The 25210-nt window shown below is 43.6% G+C and overlaps 1 protein-coding gene across 1 annotated transcript in view; it reads left to right on the forward strand.

Annotated features, from left to right (window-relative positions):
• Window positions 1-11665: 11665 nt before the first annotated feature.
• Window positions 11666-25210, forward strand: part of LOC149462095 (uncharacterized) — a 41859-nt gene continuing 28314 nt past the window's right edge. The window contains exon 1 of the mRNA XM_089677418.1: window positions 11666-11775. The gene's annotated coding sequence lies outside the window, so the exon portion shown is untranslated. The remainder of the gene's footprint in view (window positions 11776-25210) is intronic.

Consider the following 25210-nt stretch of genomic DNA (forward strand, 5'->3'; position numbering starts at 1 on the left):
TGTACTGCACCGCAGGCTAGCCCATACCGTACACCCATACACTGATTCCTGCTCTTTTAGGGTAATAATGGGTAAGGTGTGGCAGCTTAGTTGTGCCCGCCAGTAGGTAAATTACTACACTTTATACCTTCATCCATCAGCAGGCGCTGTGCTGTGCTGCACAAGGGTCTCAGCCCTTGGGCTGGGTGTATGTAAATTTATTGTATGTTTCCAGCATTTGTGGTTGTATTTATTTGCCACATCTAAAATTCTGTTGTGGCAAAAGCTGGTGTTGGGGTTGCTTTCCTCGTTCGTGACTTCACTGTATCCTGGGGAGCCCACCTGGCTTCCTAGGATACAGCAAGCTAGGTGCTATGTTCCCCCATAGCACCTAGCTTGCTATGGGGGAACACACTGCTTCATGTGTCCATTCACACACAGAGCCGTGGCTTGGCTCCACCCCCCTCTCTCTTCTCATTGGCTCACTGGCTGTGATTGACAGCAGTGGGAGCCAATGGCTCTCGCTTCTGTCTCAGCCAATGAGGAGAGGGAGCCCCGGGTTAGCTGAGACTCCAGGGCACATAGCTGGATTGAAAGGGCGCTTAGGGCTGGAGGGATGCAGCACAAAGAAGATTTTTCCCTTCATGCATAGAACTTTGCGTGGAAGGTATAGCACCTACAAACCATGGTATAGATACTGGAATTTGTATTTTTTTTCTACTGCTATAGCTCAGTGTTGGCTAGTCTACCCATGTCATCATGAAACATTCTTGAGTTTGCTTCCCTCTAGTGCTCAGCCTAGCCATTGTGACATCACTTCCTGGAAGCAGATGGAGAGAAGGATCTATTCTGAGAGCAGGGAACTGTGGGACATGTAGTCCAGAAAGATGGGTTTTACATAGAACCAGTGTTGCCTTGAACTACAAGTTCCAGTTGGCTGTGGAGAGAAGTACGAATGCTGGGAGATGATATAAATAGCCCAGCCCTGAAAAAGTTTGCTCTCTTTGGACCATGGCCTTTAGCTGAGAAGAGGGGCCTGGTTGCTCTGCAGAGTGTGAGCAGACCTCGTGGCCCCGACAACACGGACAGTCTTCAGCAAGTGTGTCCTACACCTGCAGGCAGATCCTCCATTTCTAGCTCCCTGCCAGCTGAGTGACTGCTGGGGGTCACTCTCATCGTCACCATCACAGACCCAGTGGAATCCCAGTTACACCAAGCACGCGATTCAAGCATCTTTCACTGGTTACAGACATCCCATTACCTTGAGCCTGGGTATCATTAGGATTGGTGAGCAGGCAGAAGCCCACACTGTGTACCTTCTACATACTACATGCTGACACCTTTAGCCCATCTTTTTACACAAAGCTTCTAGCAAGAAACCTTTTGCGTATTCTATTCACTGTTGCTGGTTGCCATTGTACAGCAATCTTTCCAGGCCCAGGATGAGCTAGCCGAAGATTCTGAACACCTACACCACCAGGACTTCTCTCTTCTTCCTTCACCCTCCCCCACATAAAGGACATCTGTGTGTACTAAGGGGAACTCTTACCCCAAATTTGCTTGTTGCACTGTTCACATATTGAGTTCTTACAAATTGTGCTGATACTTTCTAGGCTCATGGCATCAGGACTTAAAGCATAGCTCCACCCAAAAGGGGAAGTTCCACTTTAAAGACTGGTTCTCCACTCCCAATTAAGGATTGGAACCTTTGGGAAGCGGAGGGGAGCGGGTACCCGAAATTGACAGGTACCCGCTCCCACTTCCACTGCAATTACCTAGGTGATCGGAAGTGAAAGTTGTCCTCCTACACTCCCTCCCTGTAGTCTTCTGGGACCCAGAAGACTACGGGGCCATTCAGGAAGCACAGCGCTACTCGCACATGTGCCTGCGGCTTCACAGCCGGGGTGCCCACACTGAAGATGCCGGCGCCTGGAACACCAGATGGCTAATGAAATGGGCTGTGGGAAGGACACCGTGGGATAGTGGGGCAGGTAAGTGGCTGTTTTTTAAAAGTCAGCAGGTACAGTTTTTGTAGCTGCTGACTTTTATTTTTTCACAGTGCGACTGGAACTCCACTTTAAAGGAAGCAGCTTGACCCAGAAAGGTCTTCCTTTTCCATTTTATAACTGAGGTCATAGGTTCTTTCAGGGAATATTGGTAATCATTGTTTGGTTTACTGTGATACTTTTTACATTGCATATCTGTATTTTATTCTCTCAGAGACTAAAAAGTTCATATTCCACGATATCTGCATTATCATACGTTTCTGACTGTTGACTTAAAAACCCTCAGTAAATACTCAGTTGCTTTACTGTAGTCTGGTGTCTCTGCAATTGTGATCTTTTGTGAACTATGTCTGAACTAGAGTGTCAGAGGTGTCAGAAGGCTTGCAAGGTCAGGACAACCTTTGGGGACATCTTCCAGCGGCCACTGCGGGGATGGTGCTACACTAGTAATGGCGGCAATCAGCGACTTATAGCGGGACTGTAATAGTACAGCTTGCAATCTGACACTAACTGACACTTTGTCCACTGCCACTGACAACTATAGTGACACTAATATCGTGATCAGTGCTAATAATATACACTGACACTATACCAGGCCTGGACTGGCCATAGGGCACGCCGGGCATTTGCTTGGTAGGCCTGGGCCACCTGCATAGGAGGGGTGGCCGTGTGGCACATAGAGTAACTGGACTGTGCATTTCTCTGTTCCTCTATGTGCCACCTGGCCAACCCTTCTATCCATCATCTGCATGTCCTGGGCTCCTGTATGCTCCCCCATGCCCCCCCCCTTCTCCTGCAGCACTGCGGGGGATCTGTCAGGACATTCTGTCCCCAGTGCTGACAGTCCCCACACACCACAAACGGGAGAGGAGAGAGAAAGCTGGTTCTGCCCATCCTCCTCCTGCCCTCGCCTCCTGTGTCTGCCCCACCCACACTCCCGGCCAGACTTGTGTAATCTCTCCCCCCTTCTTCTCTCTCTCTCTCTCTCTCTCTGTCTCCTGTTTCTCTGATTTCCTTTTCTCTCCTTATTTCTCTTTCTTTCCTTCTTTTTTCCTTTCATTATTTCTCTCTCTCTGTCTCCTGTTTACCTTCTTCTTTCTTTCCCTCTTTCCTCCTTTCCCTCCTTCCTTCTTTCCTCTTTCTTCCCCTCCTTCCTTCTTTCCCTCTTTCTTCCCCTCCTTCCTTCTTTCCCTCTTTCTTCCCCTCCTTCCTTCTTTCCCTCTTTCTTCCCCTCCTTCCTTTTTTCCCTCTTTTTTTTCCTTCCTTCCCTTCCCTTCTTTCTTTCTCTCTATCTCCTGTTTCACTGCTTTCTTTCTCTCTCCTTCTCTTTCTTTCTTTATTTCCTTCTTTCTTTCTCTCTCTCTGTCTCCTGTTTCCCTCCTTCCTTCTTTCCCTCTTTCTTTCCCTCCTTCCTTTTTTCCCTCTTTTTTTCCTTTCTTCCTGCTTTCCCTCTTCTTTCTTTCCCTCCTTAATTTTTTCCCTCCTTCCTTCTTTCCTTCCTTCCTTCCTTCCTTCTTTCCCTCCTTCCTCCTTTCCCTCCAACTGTGTTTCCCTTCTTCTTTCCCTCTTTCCTTCCTTCCTTTCTCCTGTTTCTCTCCTTTTCTTTCTTTCTCTCTTTCTTTTTCCCTCTCTCTGTCTCCTGTTTTTTTCCTTTCTCCTTCTCTTTCTTTCCTTCCTTCTTTCCTTTTTTCTTTCCTTCTGTCATTCTCTCTCTCTGTCTCCTGTTTCCCTATTTCCTTCTTTCCCTCCTTCCTTCTTTCCCTCCTTCTTTCTCTCTCTCTGTCTCCTGTTTCCCTCCTTCCTTCTTTCCCTCTTTCTTTCCCCCTTCTTCCTCCTTTCCCTTCTTTCTTTCTTTCTCTTTCTTTCTTTCTTTCTTTCTTTCTTTCTTTCTTTCTTTCTTTCTTTCTTTCTTTCTTTCTTTCTTTCTTTCTTTCCTTCCTTCCTTCTTTCTTTCTTTCTTTCTTTCTTTCTTTCTCTGTCTCCTACTTCTCTCCTTCCATTCTTTCCTTCTCTTATTCTCTCTCTCTCTCCCTACTGTTTCTCTATTTCCTTCTTTCCCTCCTTCCTTTTTCCCCTTCCTTCTTTCCCTCCTTTCTCTCTTTCCCTCTTTCCTTTTTCCCCTCTTTTTTCCCCTCCTTCTTTCTTTCTCTCCTTTCCTCTTTCCCTATTTCTTTCCCTCCTTCTTATTTTCCATGTGGATAACTTGAACTGCATGGGTCCAAGCAGGAGATGTTTGTGAGAGGAGGCTTCATTGTTGGTCATAGACCAAGGAGAGAACAAGGGTGTGTAGGACTTAGTTGTAGCCATTCAATCTCGGCCCATTTATTATGGAGGACCAAGAGTCCGGAGGTGAGTAGCAAAGTAGTACTACACAATGTCTGGGGCCCCCAGACCTCCCCGATATCGAGGAGAGTGTAGGACAGTACGGGCAATCCGATGAGATTTATTATGCCAAATGAAGTGGAGGAAGGATTTCTGAAGGGAGTGTAATTTGGACATGGGAATAGGAATAGGAACAGGAAGCATCTCACACAGATAAAAAAGCTTAGGCAATATGGTAATTTTTAGTACATACAGGACAGTTGGAGCAAAAGAGATTGTCTGGTACAAACAGAGGCCTTCTTTAAACGAGAGCCCATGGAGATACAAAGTCCTCTGAAGAAGATAAGGCTACCGAACACAAGAAACTCTAGTTGAGGCACCAGTGACAGAGCCTAGGGGAGGAGTTAGGGAGAAGGAGATTAAGCATCATTGAGGCATGATCTGACCAAGTCTTAGGGTTGATCTCAGAAGAGACCAAAAAGGGGAGCAGGGGGACAGTGACAAAAAAAATGATCTAGGTGAGAGAACACGCGATGCTGAGTAGGATAAAATGTGAATTGCCTATGGAGAGGATGTTTGACCAGCCAAGCATCAAAGAGACGGGGCTCCTGGATCAGTTTACGGAAGACTGCTGAGGAGGAGCATAGCCTTTTTGACGGAGTAGATGTGAAGAGGACCTTCCTATCCTTGTGGGGAGACATAATCAAGTTAAATTTCCGTCCAACAATCATGCGTGGAGTAAATAGGGAATACAATTTATCTAAAGTTTGAGAGAGAAATAGCAGCTGACCAGAGTTAGGTGCATACAAGTTCAGAAGCACAGATGGGGAACCCTCATACATACATTCCAATAAAACATAGCGACCAAGTGGGTCAACCCTGGAGGAGAAGACCAGAAAGGAGCAGTTTTTTTTGGATCAGAATAGCCACTCCGGCTTTCCCGGAGGGGTCAAAAGCTGAATAGGATTGTGGAAAGTTCTTAGAGGCAAAATGAAAAGAGCCATTCTGTTTAAAATGAGTGTCTTGAATAAATATGATGTCTGCTCCAGAGGATCTGAACTCCTTCAGAGCCATCCACTGTTTTTGAATTGAGTTAAGACCTTTGACATTATGGGGTTTATTTACTAAAGCTGGAGAGTCCAAAATCAGACTCCCTTCTGCATAGAAGTCCAACATGTCATTCCAGTACAAAAAAGCTGTCAGATACTGTACCTGTATTTTTTCAGACATGGCAACCAGGTATGTTGCAAGACCAGCTTCACTGGACTTCCTGGAAATCTCGCTCATTCACGGCGGAAATTTTCAGGTGACCCTGTAGCTCTTCAGAAATATCACTCTTTTTTATGATCATTAACCTTAAAGGCAATACATATTATTTTTAAAATATGTAATATTTAAAGAATGTAAACATGTGGTACACCCATGTGTCCAAATGAACGTTCATAAAACAAAACATTTTTCATCAAAATTCTACTAGTGTATAGCCATCTTACTGTTTGTGAGCTCTGACTGTGTGTACACTGTGTGTGTATGTCTGTGAGTGTCTCTGACTGCTTGTCTGCGCTAGCTGCAAGCATTTGCTGTGATTGTGTGTGCTCTGACTGCATGCGTCCGCTACAATTGCAGCAAGTGTGGGTAGTTGACAGCCTTCACTTCTTGAACATACACTTACTGCAATAAGGACATAAGAAAAAGGTGGAGAGCAGCATTCACATAGAAGGAGAATGTAACATTGTATAGCAGAGGTAGATTAGGGGGAGTAGGGGGCAGATGTGCAATGCTAAAGAGGAGAGCAGAGATATGGGGGTATGAAGCTGAATGTGGAAGCCTGCAGTACTGCTTAACCTCCCTAGCTGTCTGATTATTTCAGATTTTTGGTGCTGAAAGCGGTACCATTATTTTGCATGGAAATATCTAGTTCTTTATTGTAGGCTGTAATTTTTAGGAATAACTCACTGAAATCTGTCCGAACAAGAGTCTATTAAACATCCCGGGTATGATAAAATTTGAAACACGAAATCATAAATTATAATTTAATAAATAATCATAAAAAATAATAATATAATAATAATACATTTAATTCAATAATATAATCAAACCAAAAACACTGAAATTTGAAATATAGCGCCAAGTTCGCACATTGCTGAGCAAAGTCGCAAAATCGTTTTCAGTGTCTAATGACGAATTTCCCCACGAATCATTATCACTCAATTCTGCAAGTGGTTCTGATTTACTATCGCTGTTCTCTAGCTGATCTAAACCCGCTTTTGACCTAAAGGGATGCTTTTTGGACGCCATGGACTTTTCTCAGTTTCCAGGCAGAAAGAACAGACAAAATGCAGGCAGGACACAGGACAAAGCACTAGGGACAAAATGTATGTGAAATGGGTTGAAACAGCAATGTTTTATTATGTAAAATTTGTTTGGAAAAAATGAGATTTTTTAAAATTTTCAAATTTCCCGCCGCTGCCGGCGGCGCCCGTACGTCCCGACGTCACAGGGACCGGAACACAGAAGCCGGATGCTGGCATCGGCCGGAGGAGATGGCCGGGGACGCTGCAAGGGACACATCGCGGGAGTGAAGGACAAGGTAAGCTCTGCAGGGACTCCCTATGCAGCGCCGCATGGTAAGCCCGAGTGTAGCTCGGGGTTACCGCTTTTGGTACAGACATTTTACCCTGAGCTACACTCGGGAATACCGCTAGGGAGGTTAAAGTGGAATTCCGGCCCCCCTCTGACAATGTAAAAGTCAGCAGCTACAAATATTGTAGCTGCTGACTTTTAATATTATTATTATACAGGATTTATATAGCGCCAGCAGTTTGTTCAGCACTTTACAATATAATATTAGCACACTTACCTGAGAACTGAGCCGAATAGTGGAAATGGGTACCTGTCAAAGCCAGGTATCCCCCCCCCCCCCCCAAAAGGTGCCAAATGTGGAAGCGGAGGGGAAGGGGGGAGGCAGATAAGCGGAGCTTCCACTTTTTGGTGGAACCCAGCTTTTATTAAATCAGGATGTTCTTTTCTGCAAAGGACAACTGTTGGGAGGTTGGAATGAACATGGAGGAGAGCAGACAGGGAGTTGTAACCCATTTACTTAGAGTAAAGCTAAAAGGACAACAGCCTTTCAGTGCTTCTGGTAGGAAACAGGAAAAAGCTCTTCTGTTTTTATATTATATACAGGAAGAATGTTATTTGAAGCTAGAATTTTTTTTTTAGTTTTGGATAGAGTAGAAAAGAGGTAGAACCTTTGTCGTAAGCAGATGTTTATTCTCTCAAACAGGAATAAAGAAGGAATCTAACAAAGAGGACACCTGTACCGGTGACTTTTGACATACAGTATTTCTGATAACTTCCTCTTGTGACTGGATGTTAAGATAAATTTATCCAACAGGACACAGAGGAAATCGCAGATGTTTTAATTTCATAGTCTAGCCAAAACTAAAAAAAAAAAAAATCAGTTTTATATATATTTACGGTACACATTTACTAGTTATATTTATTCTCTTTCATTATTTATGACTTTGGAGGGAAGCCACTCTTGCTGTAGCTGCTTACTTTTCTCATTTACCAAAAGAAGGAGCTCCAGATTGAATGATAAGAGTTGATTGTTTGGTTTGCTGGTAAGTTATTGGTAAGTTGATTTATTGGTTTGCACTAATAGACAGACAAAGCATTCAGGGGGCAGAACCCCCCCCCCCTTCATCAGGGATTCAGTTAAAGTAGGAAATTTGAATGGACTCAAAATGAATCCTACTTGTGTAAATCTATGTAAGGAAGTTACATGCTGGACCAGGAGAGTTACTAACCAGCAGCATCTGTATGAATGGCAGTAAAGATAAAGTTATTAAGCCAACCAATAAATCAATTTGGACTCTTTTATTATTTGGTCTGGTGCTCCTTCTATTGGTACATGTTTTTGTCTGCTGGGTACCCACTGAAGGGTAGCCATGTCTGCTGCCAGCAGCCTAACCTGAGCCAGTGAGCTCTTTGAATGCTTTTTTTCTTCTCACTAAGAATAAAGTCCCAATGCCTCTTGGATGCTTATTTCTTCTTTGGATTACCGTCATTTTCCTATTGGACATACAACCATGAATGCTCTTGGTGCTGAATAGCAAGGTTCCTAGGCTACTTCTGCCACTTGTGTCAGACATCTGAAGGATAGGTGAACAGCCACCAAATGAAATTTTTGAAATTGGAGCATTTTGGAGCTTTGAACTACAAAACGCTCAGACGTGAATGGAGCCTTGCAAATCCAGATAAAAACATAAACAGTATCACCTAATGAATTCAGATAAGATTCAACAAGACCAGACAAAGATGTGCAAGAAAGAATCACAAGTTCAGACAACTGGAACTCCCCAAAAAATGCCAGATAAAAAGCCACCTTAAACAGAAAGGATTCATGGAGACAAGCACACAGAGTTTGTGATGCTAATCAAATCCTCTAATATAAAGGAAATAGCACAGCAAAAATCAGCAGTTACAAAACTGCAAGAGCCATTTAAGAATGGTTTAAAAATGAAGAAACTAAACATAGAAGAAGAGAACTGCAGTTTAAGAAATATGGAAATGCCACAAAAACACTTCTACAGGTCAGTGTAGAGGAAACCATCCAGAAATAATTGACAAATAAATGCTGAAATCAGTGTAGGAGAATTAGACAAAGGGGACAAATTCCAAGAACTAGCATAACTGCACCATTTCAACCATGCCGAGCAATACCCATCCCAGCTTGCCTTGGAAAGCGAATGTTCAGTCATAGAAGAAATCAGCTTCCAATTAGTTGCATACATTTTGTCTCAGACACCAACTGCTTGAAAAGAGAAAATTGCCTATGCGATAAAGCACCTGCCGCCCAATTAAATTTACCTTACAAAAAATAGCTTCAACCAAAAGTTAAACTTTAACCAGCATAACACCAGGAGGAGAATTAATAAAAAGTGTCTGGTACAAGTTCTATCTCAACTGGCAACCTGTCATTCATTATTTTCACAGAACTTAGAAAATGAAAAGCTGATTGGCTGCACTCCAGTTAAGACAAAGTTGAGACAAAGTTTGTTTCAGACACTTGTTATTGATTCCCTCCATGTGTCTAAGTAGACTATTGCTGGGGATTTGGAAGAAAGGCAATTACTTGCATATAATATGCCTTTGTTCTCACTATGCAGCAGAGTATAATAATAAAGAACTGTCCCCAAATAACAATAGAAACAGCCTCCGGGAATAAGTCCTGTAGAGCTACCAAAGACAATGTTTTTAGTAGCTCCACAGAGGATCCAAGAAGCAGGCTAAACTTCTGCACAACATTTTCCTTGCCAGATAGTGCCATAGAGCCGACAGCATTAGCCCAAAACAATTTCAAGAGATCAGCAGAAACCAATTCTTCTTGCCAAACAGAGCCACTATTGAAAGAAACAAGAAAATCATACCAACAGATCATCACAGATTTCCCTGTTATAGCAATGTACAAAATGGAAATTTCCTACTAGCAACAAAAGCATACAAGAGTCTGGAAAAACAATCTGACCCATTGGTATAACTCAGAAGGCAACAACCCCATCAATGATTGAAAATATTTCACCATAGCCTTTTGCTTTCTCAACAAATGTGAGTTTTAGGAGGAACTATCTTGTCCTCTGAAAGCCTGAGTCCATGGTCACTGTATTAATAGCATTCCAGTACTATCCAACTTTTGAACATGGCAAAGAGGAATCATTTTTCAAAGGGGTAGAATGCCTAGCATGACAAGGCGAAAAGTAGGTGTGATCATTAGAAAGTGAGTGTGACCAAATGGGTGTGGTTTTTTAGATATATTAACAAACCCAAAAGCTCTTGCATTACAATAAAGTGAAAAATACTAAGCTCTGAACATATTTGGCATAAAATATTTAGAAAACATAATTTGACACCGACCATTCTGTTGAGCCTACTCCCTCTATACACAGTAAATATACAGTATGCCATAGTACTTTTATCCACAAAATTTTCTTTAAAGTGGTTGTAAAGCATAAACATTTTTTACCTTTAAGTGTTACTAAACTCAGGACCCTGCATTCACTATATCTGGTCTCCCACAGTACACAGAAAATGGAAGTGCAATTATTTTAGTAAATATAAACTGCTAAATACCTTTTCTCATCAGCAGTTAGAGCAGTCTTGTGACTTCAGCAGAGCACTGGTTAAAGGTTCTAGGAGGAGTTTTCTTTCTGCTCTAGGATGCAAAACCCCTGACTCCCATCTGGGCAGTGCTGATTGGCCCTGTGCTGATCACTTGCACTCTCCCAAAAAAAAAAAAACCTCTCTAGCAATACACACTAAACTGAGCATGTGCATGTGGCTACGGGTTCAGTCTGTCTTATCTATTCAAACAGTCTGCAAAGTCAATGGCTAAAAAAAACCCAAGCTACATGTGGCCTTCAGATTAGCACAACAGTACATAGAGAGCTTCATGGAATGGATTTCCATGGCCGAGCAGCTACATCCAAGCCTTACATCACCAAGTGCAATGCAGTGTTGGATGCAGTGGTGTAAAGCATGCCGCCACTGGACTCTAGAGCAGAGGAGACGTGTTCTCTGGAGTGACGAATCGAGCTTCTCTGTCTGGCAATCCGATGGAAGTGTCTGTGTTTGGTGGTTGCCAGGAGAACGGTATTTGCCTGACTGCATTGTGCCAAGCGTAAAGTTTGATGGAGGGGGGATTATGGTGTGGGGTTGTTTTTCAGGGGTTGGACTTGGCCCCTTAGTTCCAGTGAATGGAACTCTTAAGGCGTCAGCATACCAAGACATTTTGGACAAATTCATGCTCCCAACTTTGTGGGAGCAGTTTGGGGATGGCCCCTTCCTGTTCCAATATGACTACGCACCAGTGCACAAAGCAAGGTCCATAAAGACATGGATGAGCGAGTTTGGGGTGGAAGAACTTGACTGGCCTGCACAGTCCTGACCTCATCCCGAAAGAACATCTATCCGACATCAGTGCCAGACCTCACAAATGCACTTCTGGAAGAATGGTCAAAAAATTCCCATAGACACTCCTAAACCTTGTGGACAGCCTTCCCAGAAGAGTTGAAGCTGTTATAGCTGCAGAGGGCGGGCCAGCTCAATATTGAACCCTACGGACTAAGAATGAGATGACATTAATATTCATGTGCGTGTAAATTCTGGCATCTCAATACTGTACTTTTGGCAATATAGTGTATGTATATGCTTATTGATCTATGTTTACAGAATGACCAATAGAGAGTTAATATGTGAAACGCAGCCAATGGTCCAGGACTTGCCAGCAAGGAAATTCCTCCAGCATGCAAATCAGGTAAAAGATTTCTCAAAGTCAGTTTATTTCCTGGTATATGCAAACATGTGTCTGAATGGGGATTTCAGTAGTTTTGTGTTTTCACGGCAGGATGAAGAGTTCAGTCCTCAGATGTCTGGACACTCACCAGTAATACCTGAACCTGAACCCGTAAGTCTTCTTGTTCTTATATAACAGACATTCCAATAAATTAAATGTATATAGAATATTTGTATTGATTCCAAACAGTAGTACTTCTGTGATGTTCATGTCATTCATTGCTGTATATCACTATAATACAATGGTACAGTCATAGTATCTGTGTTGTGGAATGCTGTAGAACAGATGTATTGCAGTTTACTGTATGTGTGCATTGGGGTTCCATTCTAGATGAGTAAAACTACAACACAATGCACATTGTATCGTGCATGAATGTGTACAGTGAAACGTACATTTTTTTTTTTTATGCACATTGTTGCAGCACGTAGTTGGGTGTACACTTATAACTACAGGGGCAATTTAAACATTTTTTCTGTTGTTTGTATTGACCCACAAGTGGGATAATTAGCACTGTTCGCTTGCACTAGGTAGTAATTATTGCAAAAATGCTGTGCTGTGGTATCATGCTAGTATTACAATGTAATTTAACATATGCTGATCTAGAAGCTGCCATTAGTTTAGCATGCCAGATTGTGGATATTTCCCTTATGTGAGAAGAACTGGATTAAAATACATTATCTACAACCTGGATTGTACAAACATTTCTTTATTAAGTCACCATCATCCAGTGTGCTGTGTGAAGTAATTTAAAAAATATGAGTGCCCTCTCCTGTTCTAGGAGTGGTTTAAGTTGCTCTAAAGGTAGAGGGTTTTTTTAATGCATTCTCTGCATCTTCTGTGCTGCTCCCCCCCAGCTCCCTTATACTTACCTGAGCCTGATCTCAATCCAGCACTGTGCACGAAAGCAGCGCCTCTCTAGGCTCTCTCCCTCCTCATAGGCTCAGAGACAGGAGCAATTGGCTCCTGCTGCTGTCAATCACAGCCAGTGAGGAGGGCATTGGTGCCAGCCCCGGAGTGAGCCCATACAAGAGCCCCCATAGCACAGCTTGCTATGGTGGACACTTGGCGGGGGGGCTTGGGGAAGAGCCAGGAGCACCTGTGGGGGACCCGAGAAGAGGAGGATTAAGGCTGGTCTATGCAAAATAATTACACAGAGCAGGTAAGTATAATATGTTTGTTATTTAAAAAAATATGGATTTACAAGCACTTTAACTACTCTCCACTGACTACCTGCTACTTCTGTAGCAAAAAATAAAGCAGTAACAAATAGAGTATTAAAGCTGAACTCGGGGTATGATTTTATTGCATTGTTACATTGGTCCAACTTGGCAAAATATATGGTAAGTATGCACATCTCCTACCTGATGGACCGCTGGGGAAGCTGACAGCCACTGCTGTAGTTGGTGCTACTACAGTGATAACAGTGGTCTTCTGGGTCCTGTGCTGTGTGACTTCTCTTCTGCATTGTAACCACAGGGGGTCGCTCTTGGCACTGCTGCCATACACAGAATACCTTGGCAAGGCAGTGGATCAGCACTGGATACAGATGATCACTTCTATCACTGCGACTACTGCAGGATTCATCAGCTTTCCCAGCATTCCTTTAGGTATAAGATATGCATTCTTATACTGTTCCAAGCTAGACCAGTGTACTGTAACTATGTAATAAAAATCACTCCTACACTTCCGCTTTAAATAACGTTTTCTGATGCCTATCTGAGCATTTAAAAGTTTATCTGAATTGTAAATACAACAAAAGGGAAGGAAACATAATGGGAAGCGGTATCCTCTAAAACATGGTTGTCATCCTGTCCAATAAAACCATCAAAGCAGCAAGAGTAATAATCATAAAGAATGAGAGTGGAAGTTACCATTTTCATTGATGTGTCCTGTCACAATGGTATGGTTCTCTGACACAGATATACAATCTGTTGAGGGTCTAAACTGAATATCATCTCAATGCAAGTGTAGACAAGAAATTATTCAGCAATTTTAGAGCACAAGGGCTGAAACAAATGTTTGTGATGTGATGTATTGTGGTAAAGTGTGTTAGTGGAATACTCATTACATGAGTTAGCTCTTTGTAGTGCCATTTATCTTAATTGGAACCCCAACCAATAAAGACAATGCAATTGTGACACACATATAATAAAGTGAATATATCCTACGCCTTTATTAATAGAATCAATGCATATATATTCATTCACTCCAATGTGTGTACTAATAATATATTAGAAACCATAAAGTGTATGTGCTTAGAGGGAGTAGCTGCTAGAAATGAAATTGTTTTCCCACAACCAATGAAAATATGTTAAAAAAAGGTATATTGCACCTCCCAATCAATCATTCAAACCAATATTCACATCTCTATGAATAATAAACCACAAAAAATAAATAAAATTAAGCAAAAAGTCTATATATCGCTAACATTGAATAAACTTAAATAACAATTAGTGTAAAGAGTCCATGCCTATGACATGAATTTCTTCTCCAATTGCCATACAGTATATCACTGCATTCCATCTCTTGTGATCCTCTACAAAAAACATACGTGATGATACCCGCTACCATTCACCACTGTGCTAACCTCCAAAATTGGACCTGTATAATTTCAGGTCTCAAGCGCCTTTCCCCCTTATTTGGGACTCCTTTCAGTATCTCTCCTTCCAGTGCAGCCGCGGTACTCGAACACAAGATGGATATGTTCCCATATGTTGTGATCTGGCCCTTTAAATCATGTTCCCATCATCTTCTCCTTGCTGCAGTGTTCTACTAGATCTGTGACTCCATTTCACATGCGATGCTTGGCTTCTCTGTTCCCCTATGATAGGCAAACACCACATGTGAAATGGAGTACTCTTGCAATGGGGCCATTTGTCTAGGGGGATCTAAATAAGCAAAATACTGACCTGATTTGTCATTCTCCTGGCAGTCGCACAGCTGGAACTGCATTGTGTGTGATGATGTTATTGAGCTGTGGCTGGTTGGCCAACAAAGAAAAGTAGCTTCAAGGAATTATTATATTATTTATTTATATATGTATTATTATTATTATTATATCTTGCTCCTTCTATTCATACTGCACACTATTCATACACCCCTAGACAAAAAAATGACTAATTTATCCCTTGTAGTACAGAGGGGGCCCCACTCCAAAGGTAACGTCTTCTCCAGACCAGAGTTCAGCTTTAAGATACAAAGAATAAAGTTAGCTGATAAAAAGTGAAATGACCTGCACTGATCAAAGTCTAACACTGCTACAGAAAATTATTCTTAATGCAGAATTAGTAGGGCTGCGTATACATACAGCGGTGTAATGGGTAGTTAGGTGGCATTTTTGATGCTGGGGTTCCCCCCGAACACATTAATACAAATACAATCTTAAGCTGAAAATTTGTCCAGTTCTACAAGGACTGTCCAAATTTCAATTCATCTATGGCTGTTCCTGCTAGAGAAAAGATGGTCTAACGATTGGCTTCTCTTGAACAGGAATGTTGAAAAATTTCCACTCGATCAACGCATTCAGTCAATTGGCTGCAGGGCTGATCAGTGTATCCTGACAATGGAGGAGTCTCCGCTATCAGAATATAATAGCTCAGCGGGGATTATTCCTTCATCTACCTCAATTAGTGTGGATGGGGGAATCTGTTCATTCTTTTTGGATCAGCCGGCTGGGACCCACTACTAAATACTGTACCAGGACTGTATCCAATTGGATGCAGTAACTGTTCAGCCAACTATTTTCCACCAGGCTACCCATTTTGGTTATTTCAACAGGAAGCAGCAAAACTCAAGCAGTCTACAGCCAGTTTAAAGCTTTTGTATTAGGACTGCTTGTTCAAATTTTGAATCGTTAGTTAAAGCAGAGCTCCACCCAAAAGGGAAAGTTCCACTTTAGGGCCTCGTCCCCCGATCCCCGTTAAGGATTGGCACCTTTGCCGAGTGGGTATCTGATTTTGACAGTCATCCAGTCCCACTTCTGCTGCAATCTCTTAGGCAGTCAGAAGCAGAAATTCTCCTAGCCCCCTCCCCCACCCCTGTAGTCTTCCAGGACATGTGACAGGTCCCAGAAGACTGCGGACCATTCATGCACAGTGCTGCACGCGCATGCGCAGTGGGCACCTGGCTGTGAAACCAGGTGCCCACACTTAAGATGCTGGTACTGGGAATACAGGACAGCCGGGGAACCCAGGTGAGGACATTGCTGGATCGCAGCAGCAGCTACAGTTTTTGTTTTTTCTATCACAATGAAGAAACAATTCTAAAAAGCAGAATGGAAATTCTTTTTTAAACAAATTTCTAACAGTGAATGTAGTTTTCATTCAGGGAAATTACATGCATTCCAAAATTGAATGTTAAAAGCAAAATTTTGAAGTACTTTTGAATGACATTTGAATGTACTGTACTATGAGAATTTTCATACAAATGTCTGCATGAATGTTTGTACGAATGTTTGTTTGAAAATCTGCTAGTGTATGGTCACATGGCCCCCAATAGAAAATGTGGAGCTCCATACATCCTACCTGACACGGCTGGCCCCCTCCACCCACACCATGAAGGGACTTAAAATACCTTATTATGCCTGCCAGTCTTGGCTCCTAGAAATTAATTAAGATCCCCAGGGCCCATCAGCTCAGCAGTGGGGACCAGGGATAGAGAGGGGTCTATTTATCCATTTTAAGGATCAGGTGGAGTAATCTTTCGTGCTGTGGCTCCTGACAGTTGAATTAAAGTTTTTTTTCTGCTCTTGTTGACTGATAAAGAAGAAGTCTTTATCTATATTCCCCTCGCACACATTCCTGGAAGTACGGCTCATCAATGGAGGGTGCTGTAGCGACTATTAGCTGGGACTGGAAACATCATAAGCAACGAATATATTCACCAGCACGTCATGGATCTCCAATATGGTTCAAAAAGGTTTTTATTGCAAAAAGATCACATCACAAAAATTGCAACGTTTCGGAGCTGCGCAAAACCCCTTCATCAGGCATGTCACATGCCTGATAAAAAAGGCACAAATTGTTGGCCTTCTCCAAAAAATGAGTAAATAGTTCCCTCTCTGTCCCTGGCCCCTGCTGCTGAACTGATAGGGCCTGGGGAACTTTTACTTTATTGCTGGGAGCCACAGCCCATTAGATTACTTTACATGTACCTAAAGCCTGATTTAGACTGTGGGGGACTGGGGCACTTCAGGTTCGGAAGGTAGGGGGGCTCATACACAGAGCTGGTTTACATTCTCAATGGCAATCGAACATTTTCAATATACATGATACAACATTATTCCGAGGTCATGCATGCACACACACACACACACCACACATGCAGTCATAGGCTACCTTAGTCATAGAGAGTAAGCACTCTATGTGTGGTACACTTAAGCTCCCAAGATTCAGTTTTAAAAACGATACAATACACCAGTCCAGAGTGAAAATCTTTAGTCTTTGGTCACACCAAATCCGACTTTGAAATCTCACGATTTCAAAGTTGGATGTCAGTGTGACTTTAGGTGCGACTTAGAAGACCTCTGCGGGATGTCTATGCAAGTCGCACCTGAACTTGCAAAAAGTAGTGCATGGAATGCTTTCAAAATCGGTGCGACTCTGACAGTCAGAATCGCACTGATATGACCACTTCCATTGCTGACAATACGGTACGGCTTATCATGCAATTTGAAACTATCTTATTGCATGTCAAGTCGCACCAGTGTGACCGCAGGGACTTACAAATGATACCAGAAAAAATGTTACTTCCCAAGATACATGTAACAAAAGAGTGAATTTTGTATTATATAAATTATATCATTTTTATTATTTTATGTAATTTTCTAAAATATAATTGTATTTTTGTATACAAGAGGGCCCCCTTCTGTCAGGGGGCTAAGGGCAGTTTTCCCCTTTTATTGTATATCTGGCAATGCATGTACCAAAGATAGTAAAAGATTCCCCTCCATACTGGCCAGGACCCTGTTGGCATTTACATCACTTACTCATCACTGGGACAGTAAATGAGGGGGACCTCTCTCTAATGGAGCCCTGGATAGCTGTAAAAAACGATCAGGAGTCCTAACCCATCACATCTCTCCAAAACTAAACATCTACACTTATGTTTATCACGTTTTCAGGTTTTTTTTACACTTTTCTAAAGCGTAACACTGTAAAATTTTAGTACAGAATTTCCTGGTAAAGCAGCAGGACTCTCCAGAGTTCTGAAAAGAGACTGGAATGTAGCACATCCAGTGATACAATGACCTTCAGCTGTGTGCTGCCGGTAAGGTGGAAGAATGGGCCACCACACCTGACGTATGACCTACAGATAAGATCAGACTGACATAATATCTGTAAGACCTAGGCTGTGTCATAACAGCTGAGAAATCTCACAAACTGTCTTGTTTGGGTTTTTTAATGATTTAGTTACCTTTTTGTTATCTTTTTTTTTTTTTTTATTTCACAAAAGTTTTTATTGAGAAAACCCAAAAGAATAATACAGAAATCATATCTTCTTGTCATTGCTGTGTGAAATATGCGGTTCATTTTGCAACCATAATTTATGTATATGGCTTTGTCCAGAGTGTTTTATTTTGTTGCAATTTAGCAATTTGGTGCAAAATTGAGAGTTAAAGGAGAAGTACAACTAAAGCTCTTTTGGCTGTACTTCTCCTGTGGATCACAGGTTTGTTCTGCACTCCTGTGACCCGTTTTCAGCTGACAATGGGCTGAAGCCCGCTGTCGGCTGACGTCACTTCAGGCTGGGGAAAGATCCCAACATTAAAGTTAGGATCCACCCCAGTGATCCACTGAGAGTGTAAACCAGCCTCTCCCTCCCCCTTCACAATCCAGCACTCCAGTGAATGCAGGGGGCAGATAAAACAGTGGTTGTGAGCAGGGGCGGACTGACAACTCATGGGGCCCCCGGGCAATAGGGGATCATGGGGCCCCTGTGTCCTTGCCCACACCCAAAAAAGCCTATGAAAAAGCCAATGAAAGGTACCAGGAGCATCTCATGGGGCCCCTTACTGACCCCAGGCCCTCGGGCAGTGCCCAAGTGCTCGAATGGTCAGTCTGCCCCTGGTTGTGAGAACTCTGATAATTGCTGAGTGTTCCCCTTAAAGCCAGCGGGGGACAGATGCAGCATCGGACCAATGCTATAATCCACCTAAATAGAAATAATTGGGAAAAAACCCCAAAACCCTACTTCTCTATTAAGGCTTCATTATTATTGTAAAAAATTAGGATATTTTGGCCAAATGCATTGTATTTGAGGGGAAAGTGCTCCTTTCAGATGATTGTAAAATGAGCAAACAGTGTGGCCAGGCAGCAAGGAAAGTAAATAGAATGTTAGGGTGTCACCAGCAGGAAGAAGGATGTCCCAATTCCCCTATATATAGCTTAAATCAGACCTCATTTAGAATACTGTGTTCATTTTCACTTATAAACAGATATTGATAGATAAAGATAGGACAGATCCAGAGATGGGCAACAGATATGATGCAAGATATATCAAGAAGGACAGAAGGAACTGCCTTAGGAAGGCAGTATTTTCACCATGAAGCTAGGAACAAGAACATGGAACACAGAGACATAACCTCAGACAAGTGAGAAGTAAAATGTAAACTAACCTTAGAAAGTATAACATTTACTGAAAGAGAAGTCGATTTGGACTTTAAAAGTCCATACTAGGTTGAAGAAAAGAAAAACCTGAAAAATAAATATAAAAAGGGTAGACTCGATGGACAACTTATTTTTTTTCTGCTGTAACTCTTCTACAGTATATTTCTATGGTTGTTGCTATTACTTAACCACTTGTCTACCAAGGTACATTTATAATCATCACAGTAGACAAGTGGTTTGATCATCAAAGCTGCTGCTTTAGCTGTGAGCTTGATGCTGGCTTTAAGGGCCAGCAGTGGGCTTTCTGATAAATGTCTAGAGCCACCCTATCACATTTACAGAGTTGTGAAAGAGGAGCCCTCCACCGGCCTCACCCGCGGTGGTTCCTGGGTTCTTCTGTTCCACCAGGGAGCCCAGGACCGCAGGAAAAATGTTTCCCTGGTAAGTAATGGAGGAACTCAATCCCTCCTGTGACTAATGACCCCTGAAACAACATGCATTATGCCACACAATCTGTTTTAATAGTTGCATTGTAGGGCAGAAGAGACATTGGGGAGTAGTAATTTCGAAAAAAATTAAAGTGCAAACAAAAGTAATTGTTTCAGATTAGTAAAAATTAAAAAAAAAAATGTTAAGCACTCCCATCACCCCCGCACACAACCCATATAAAAAGTGCAGCATAGAGTGAGCACATGTATGTAAACATCAATTGTGCTACACGTGTGAGGTATCTTCCTGAACAACGGAGTGAGAGTAATAATTCTAGGTCCATAGCTCTTGGTCAACTCTAAACTGATGACCTGTAAAGGCTTCACCTAAAAGGGTTGCCTATAGAGAATTTTTGGACACCAACGTTTTTTGCTATACCACGGGCTTACGCAATTTTAAGACTTGACATGTTTGGTATATGCTGTATATCTCTGACCCCACCTTTTATATCGTACCAAAAAATGGCCATAATATTGTGCTTGTTTTTTACTGAAAATATGTGTTTGATAAATAACTGTGCAACATACAAGATTGCAGCTACCACCGTTTTATTTTCCGGTGTCTCTACTGTCAGAAAATATTTTTTGGGGGAGGTTTACAGCACTTTTTAGCAAAAAATGTACATTTCTAAATGTATGCAAAAATAAAGAAAGGAAAAAAATTGCCCTGTAGACAAGTGTTTTGTTTTTTTTTAACCCAGCACAAGAGACTTACCTTCAATGTGAAGTGTCCCTTGTGCTGCTAGCTGGTCTGGTCGTTGAAATCCAAAGTCCTCTGCTTCCCCTGCATTCCCCTGCTGCCATAACCTTCTGGTGCTATGAATGGCGGATGAGCGGATGAATGAAAGGTCCACCTTCTCCATTCATAGATAGTATGTCATTGATGGAAGCTGCAGTACAGCATCTATGCAAGGACACAGTCACACTCTTGATGAGTGCCTGTAACATGTCCAGCACACTGAAATATTATGGCTGCAGGGGTATGTGGGGGAGAAAGGGGGCACAGGACTTCAGATTTCAACTAACAGACCAGCAAGCAGCACAAGGAACATTTCACATTGAAGGTAAGTACAGTCTATTGCACTAAGTTAAAAAAAAACACTTGTCTACCAGAACAAGTTCTTAATTCTTTGCATACATGTTAAAATCTGCATTTTTTTGCTAGAATTTACTGTAAACATCCCAAACACATATTTTCTGAAAGCAGAGACCTTGGAGAATAAAATGGTGGTATTTGCAATTTTATTTAACCACATGCCGCCCAGCCACTGTATAAATATGGCGGCAGGGCAGCACGGCAGGGCAAAACCACGTTTTAAAACGTGTGTTTTGTAAACAGGTAGGGGGCGTGCGCGAGGCGCGCCGCCGTCCTACCTGTCCCGCCGATCACAGCCGCGGATGTCAGTCGACGGGTCACAGCCGGTCATTACCAGCTATGTCCTGGCGATCGGCGGCAATCTGTTTGCCGTCGATCTGTGTGTCCCTGACAGCTCCAGGACAAGCTGATCGGGACAGAAGAGTTTCTCTCTCCCGATCAGCGGTGTCCCGTGCAGTACACACCCCTGCCCCCTAGTAAAACACTCCCCCTCATACAGATAACCCTTCCCTGAAAAATAAACTTAACCCCTTCCTCCCCAGTGCCATTTGTACAGTGTCAGTGTTTTTTTTTGCACTGATCACTGTATTGGTGTCACTGGGGATGTCAGTGACCCCAAGTCAGTACCCCCCAATGTCAGAATGTCCGCCGCAGTCCCGCCATAAGTTGCTGATCGCCGCCATAAGTCACTGATCGCCGCCATAAGTTGCTGATCGCCGCCATTATTAGTATAAAAAAAACTAAAAATCCCAGTATCTTTCCCGCCATTTGTAAACGCTATAACTTTCAGGTAAACCAATTTACACGTATTGGTTTTTTTTTTAGCAAAGACATGTCGCAGAATGCATTTTGGCAGAAATTTATGACTAAATTTGATTTTTAAATTTTTGTTTACTGGACATGTTTTATAGCAAAAAGTCCAAAATATTGTTTTTTTTTCCTCAAAATTGTCAGCCTTTTTTTTTATAGCGCAAAAAATAAAAACTGCACAGGCGATCAAATACCACCGAAAGAAAGCTCAATTTGTGGGAAAAAAAAGGATGTAAATTTCATTTATGTACCGTATTGCATGACTGCGCAATTGTCTGTTACACTAGCGCAGCACTGTATAGCAAAAAAATGGCGTAAATTGCAGTATCTATACCATAGTGTGTAGACGCTGTAGCAGAATACATTTTGGCCTAAATTTATAACCAAGTTTGAGTTTACTATATATTTTTTATAGCTGAAAGTAAAAAATATTGTTGTTCTTCAAACTTTTTGGCCTTTTTTTGTTTATAGCGTGAAAAATAAAAAGCGCACAGGTGATCAAATACCACAGAGAGAAAGCTCTATTTGTGTGAAAAAAAGGACGTAAATTTTGTTTGGGTGCAGCATTGCATGACCGCGCAATTATCAGTTGAATTAGTGCAGCGCCGAGTAGCAAAAAGAGGCCTGGTCAATAAGGGGGGTAAATCCTCTGGAGGTCAAGTGGTTAAATGTAAATTATTCTTGCGGGTTAAGGCAGCTTCCTCAGCTATACTGGACATGTACTTTTGCCAAGAAAAACATCCTCTCACTACCTGGGAAACTTGAAGCTAGATATTATAACAAAAACGGTGTATTGACACTAGAGATGAGCGAATTATTCAAAAATTCGGTTCGGCTGATTCGCCGAATTCGCCGAAAAAATTCGATTCGATCCGAATATATTCGCCGCAAATTTAACTTATAAAAAGGGTGTTTCTAGGCTTCAGAGAGTCTTTATATTAGTGCAGAACACTGTACCTTTAATTTAAATGCCCTTGGAGTCTGCTGGGGAAGAGAAATAATACTGTCAGTCAGTATGACATGCAGATGAGTGCCGTCGATCTTAGAATCACCGCACACTTCACTCATTTGGGCAGTCACGGGGCCAAAACCAGAGTGTGGAGCCACAGTGTGGCGGTGGAGGCAGCAGCAATGGGAGGCCATACAGCACCCTATGACAAAATGGAACCCACCAGCAGTGTGAGGAGACCTGAAAGTGGCACATGGCAGAGTGTGGCGATGGAGACAGCAGCAATGGGAGGCCGTACAGGGACCCATGACACACTCTGGACCTGGCAGCAGCATGAGGAGGCGGTACAGGGGCCCATGACAGATTACGGGCCTGGCAGCAGCATGAGGAGTCGGTACGGGGGCCCATGGCAGATTACGGGCCTGGCAGCAGCATGAGGAGGCGGTACAGGGGCCCATGGCAGAGTGGCAGAGCGTAAGCAGCTAAAATTGAAGGCCATACAGAGGCCTATGTTAAAAAGTCCCCCCAGCAGCAGCGTGGGGAGACGACTATCAAGAGTCCAATGGCAGAGTGGCGGAGCAGAAGCAGCTTCAATTGAAGGCCATACACAGGCCTAGGTTAAAAAGCGGAAGCCGTCAGCAGCGTGAGCAGACGACAGAGACACATGGCGCAGGGTGGCGGTGGATGCAGCAGTATTCGGAAGCCAAACACAGGCCTCGGTTAAAAAGCGGAAGCCGTCAGCAGCGTGAGCAGACGGCAGAGGCACATGGCGCAGGGTGGCGGTGGAGGCAGCAGCAATGGAAGGCCATACAGCACGCTATCACAAAATGGAACCCACCAACAGTGTAAGGAGACCTGAAAGTGGCACATGGCGCAGGGTGGCGGTGGAGGCAGCAGTATTCGGAAGACATACACAGGACTAGTTTAAAAAGCGGAAGCCGTCAGCAGCGTGAGCAGACGACAGAGGCACATGGCGCAGGGTGGCGGTGGAGGCAGCAGTATTCGGAAGCCATACACAGGCCTAGGTTAAAAAGCGGAAGCCGTCAGCAGCGTGAGCAGACGACAGAGACACATGGCGCAGGGTGGCGGTGGAGGCAGCAGTATTCGGAAGCCATACACAGGCCTAGGTTTAAAACTGGAACCCAGCAGCGTGAGCAGACGACAGAGGCACATGGCGCAGGGTGGCGGTGGAGGCAGCAGCAATGGAAGGCCATACAGCACCCTATCATAAAATGGAACCCACCAACAGTGTAAGGAGACCTGAAAGTGGCACATGGCGCAGGGTGGCAGTGGAGGCAGCAGTATTCGGAAGACATACACAGGACTAGTTTAAAAAGCGGAAGCCGTCAGCAGCGTGAGCAGACGACAGAGGCACATGGCGCAGGGTGGCGGTGGAGGCAGCAGCAATGGAAGGCCATACAGCACGCTATCACAAAATGGAACCCACCAACAGTGTAAGGAGACCTGAAAGTGGCACAAGGCGCAGGGTGGCGGTGGAGGCAGCAGTATTCGGAAGACATACACAGGACTAGTTTAAAAAGCGGAAGCCGTCAGCAGCGTGAGCAGACGACAGAGGCACATGGCGCAGGGTGGCGGTGGAGGCAGCAGTATTCGGAAGCCATACACAGGCCTAGGTTAAAAAGCGGAAGCCGTCAGCAGCGTGAGCAGACGACAGAGACACATGGCGCAGGGTGGCGGTGGAGGCAGCAGTATTCAGAAGCCATACACAGGCCTAGGTTTAAAACTGGAACCCAGCAGCGTGAGCAGACGACAGAGGCACATGGCGCAGGGTGGCGGTGGAGGCAGCAGCAATGGAAGGCCATACAGCACCCTATCACAAAATGGAACCCACCAACAGTGTAAGGAGACCTGAAAGTGGCACATGGCGCAGGGTGGCGGTGGAGGCAGCAGTATTCGGAAGACATACACAGGACTAGTTTAAAAAGCGGAAGCCGTCAGCAGCGTGAGCAGACGACAGAGACACATGGCGCAGGGTGGCGGTGGATGCAGCAGTATTCGGAAGCCAAACACAGGCCTCGGTTAAAAAGCGGAAGCCGTCAGCAGCGTGAGCAGACGACAGAGGCACATGGCGCAGGGTGGCGGTGGAGGCAGCAGCAATGGAAGGCCATACAGCACCCTATCACAAAAAGGAACCCACCAACAGTGTAAGGAGACCTGAAAGTGGCACATGGCAGAGTCTGGCGATGAAGTCAGCAGCAATGGGAGGCCGTACAGGGACCCATGACACACTCTGGACCTGGCAGCAGCAAGAGGAGGCGGTACAGGGGCCCATGGCAGAGTGTAAGCAGCTTAAATTGAAGGCCATACAGAGGCCTATGTTAAAAATAATAACATGTTTGGGGCATGATTCATGGCGGATTTAGTCAGTTGTGTCAGGAACTGGTGGTTTGAAATCCAGACTAATCCACGCCTGATTCATTTTCACAAACGTGAGTCTCTCCACACTTTGGGTGGACAGTCGTGTCCTCCGCGGAGTTACAATACCTCCTGCCGCACTAAACACGCGCTCCGATGCCACGCTACTGGCCGGGCATGACAGCCTTTCAAGGGCAAATTCAGCTAGTTGGGGCCAAAG

Source organism: Staurois parvus, unplaced genomic scaffold (genome assembly GCF_062004578.1).
Source record: "Staurois parvus isolate SC_StPar_1 unplaced genomic scaffold, SC_StPar_1.0 ptg000186l, whole genome shotgun sequence".
NCBI lineage: Eukaryota > Metazoa > Chordata > Amphibia > Anura > Ranidae > Staurois > Staurois parvus.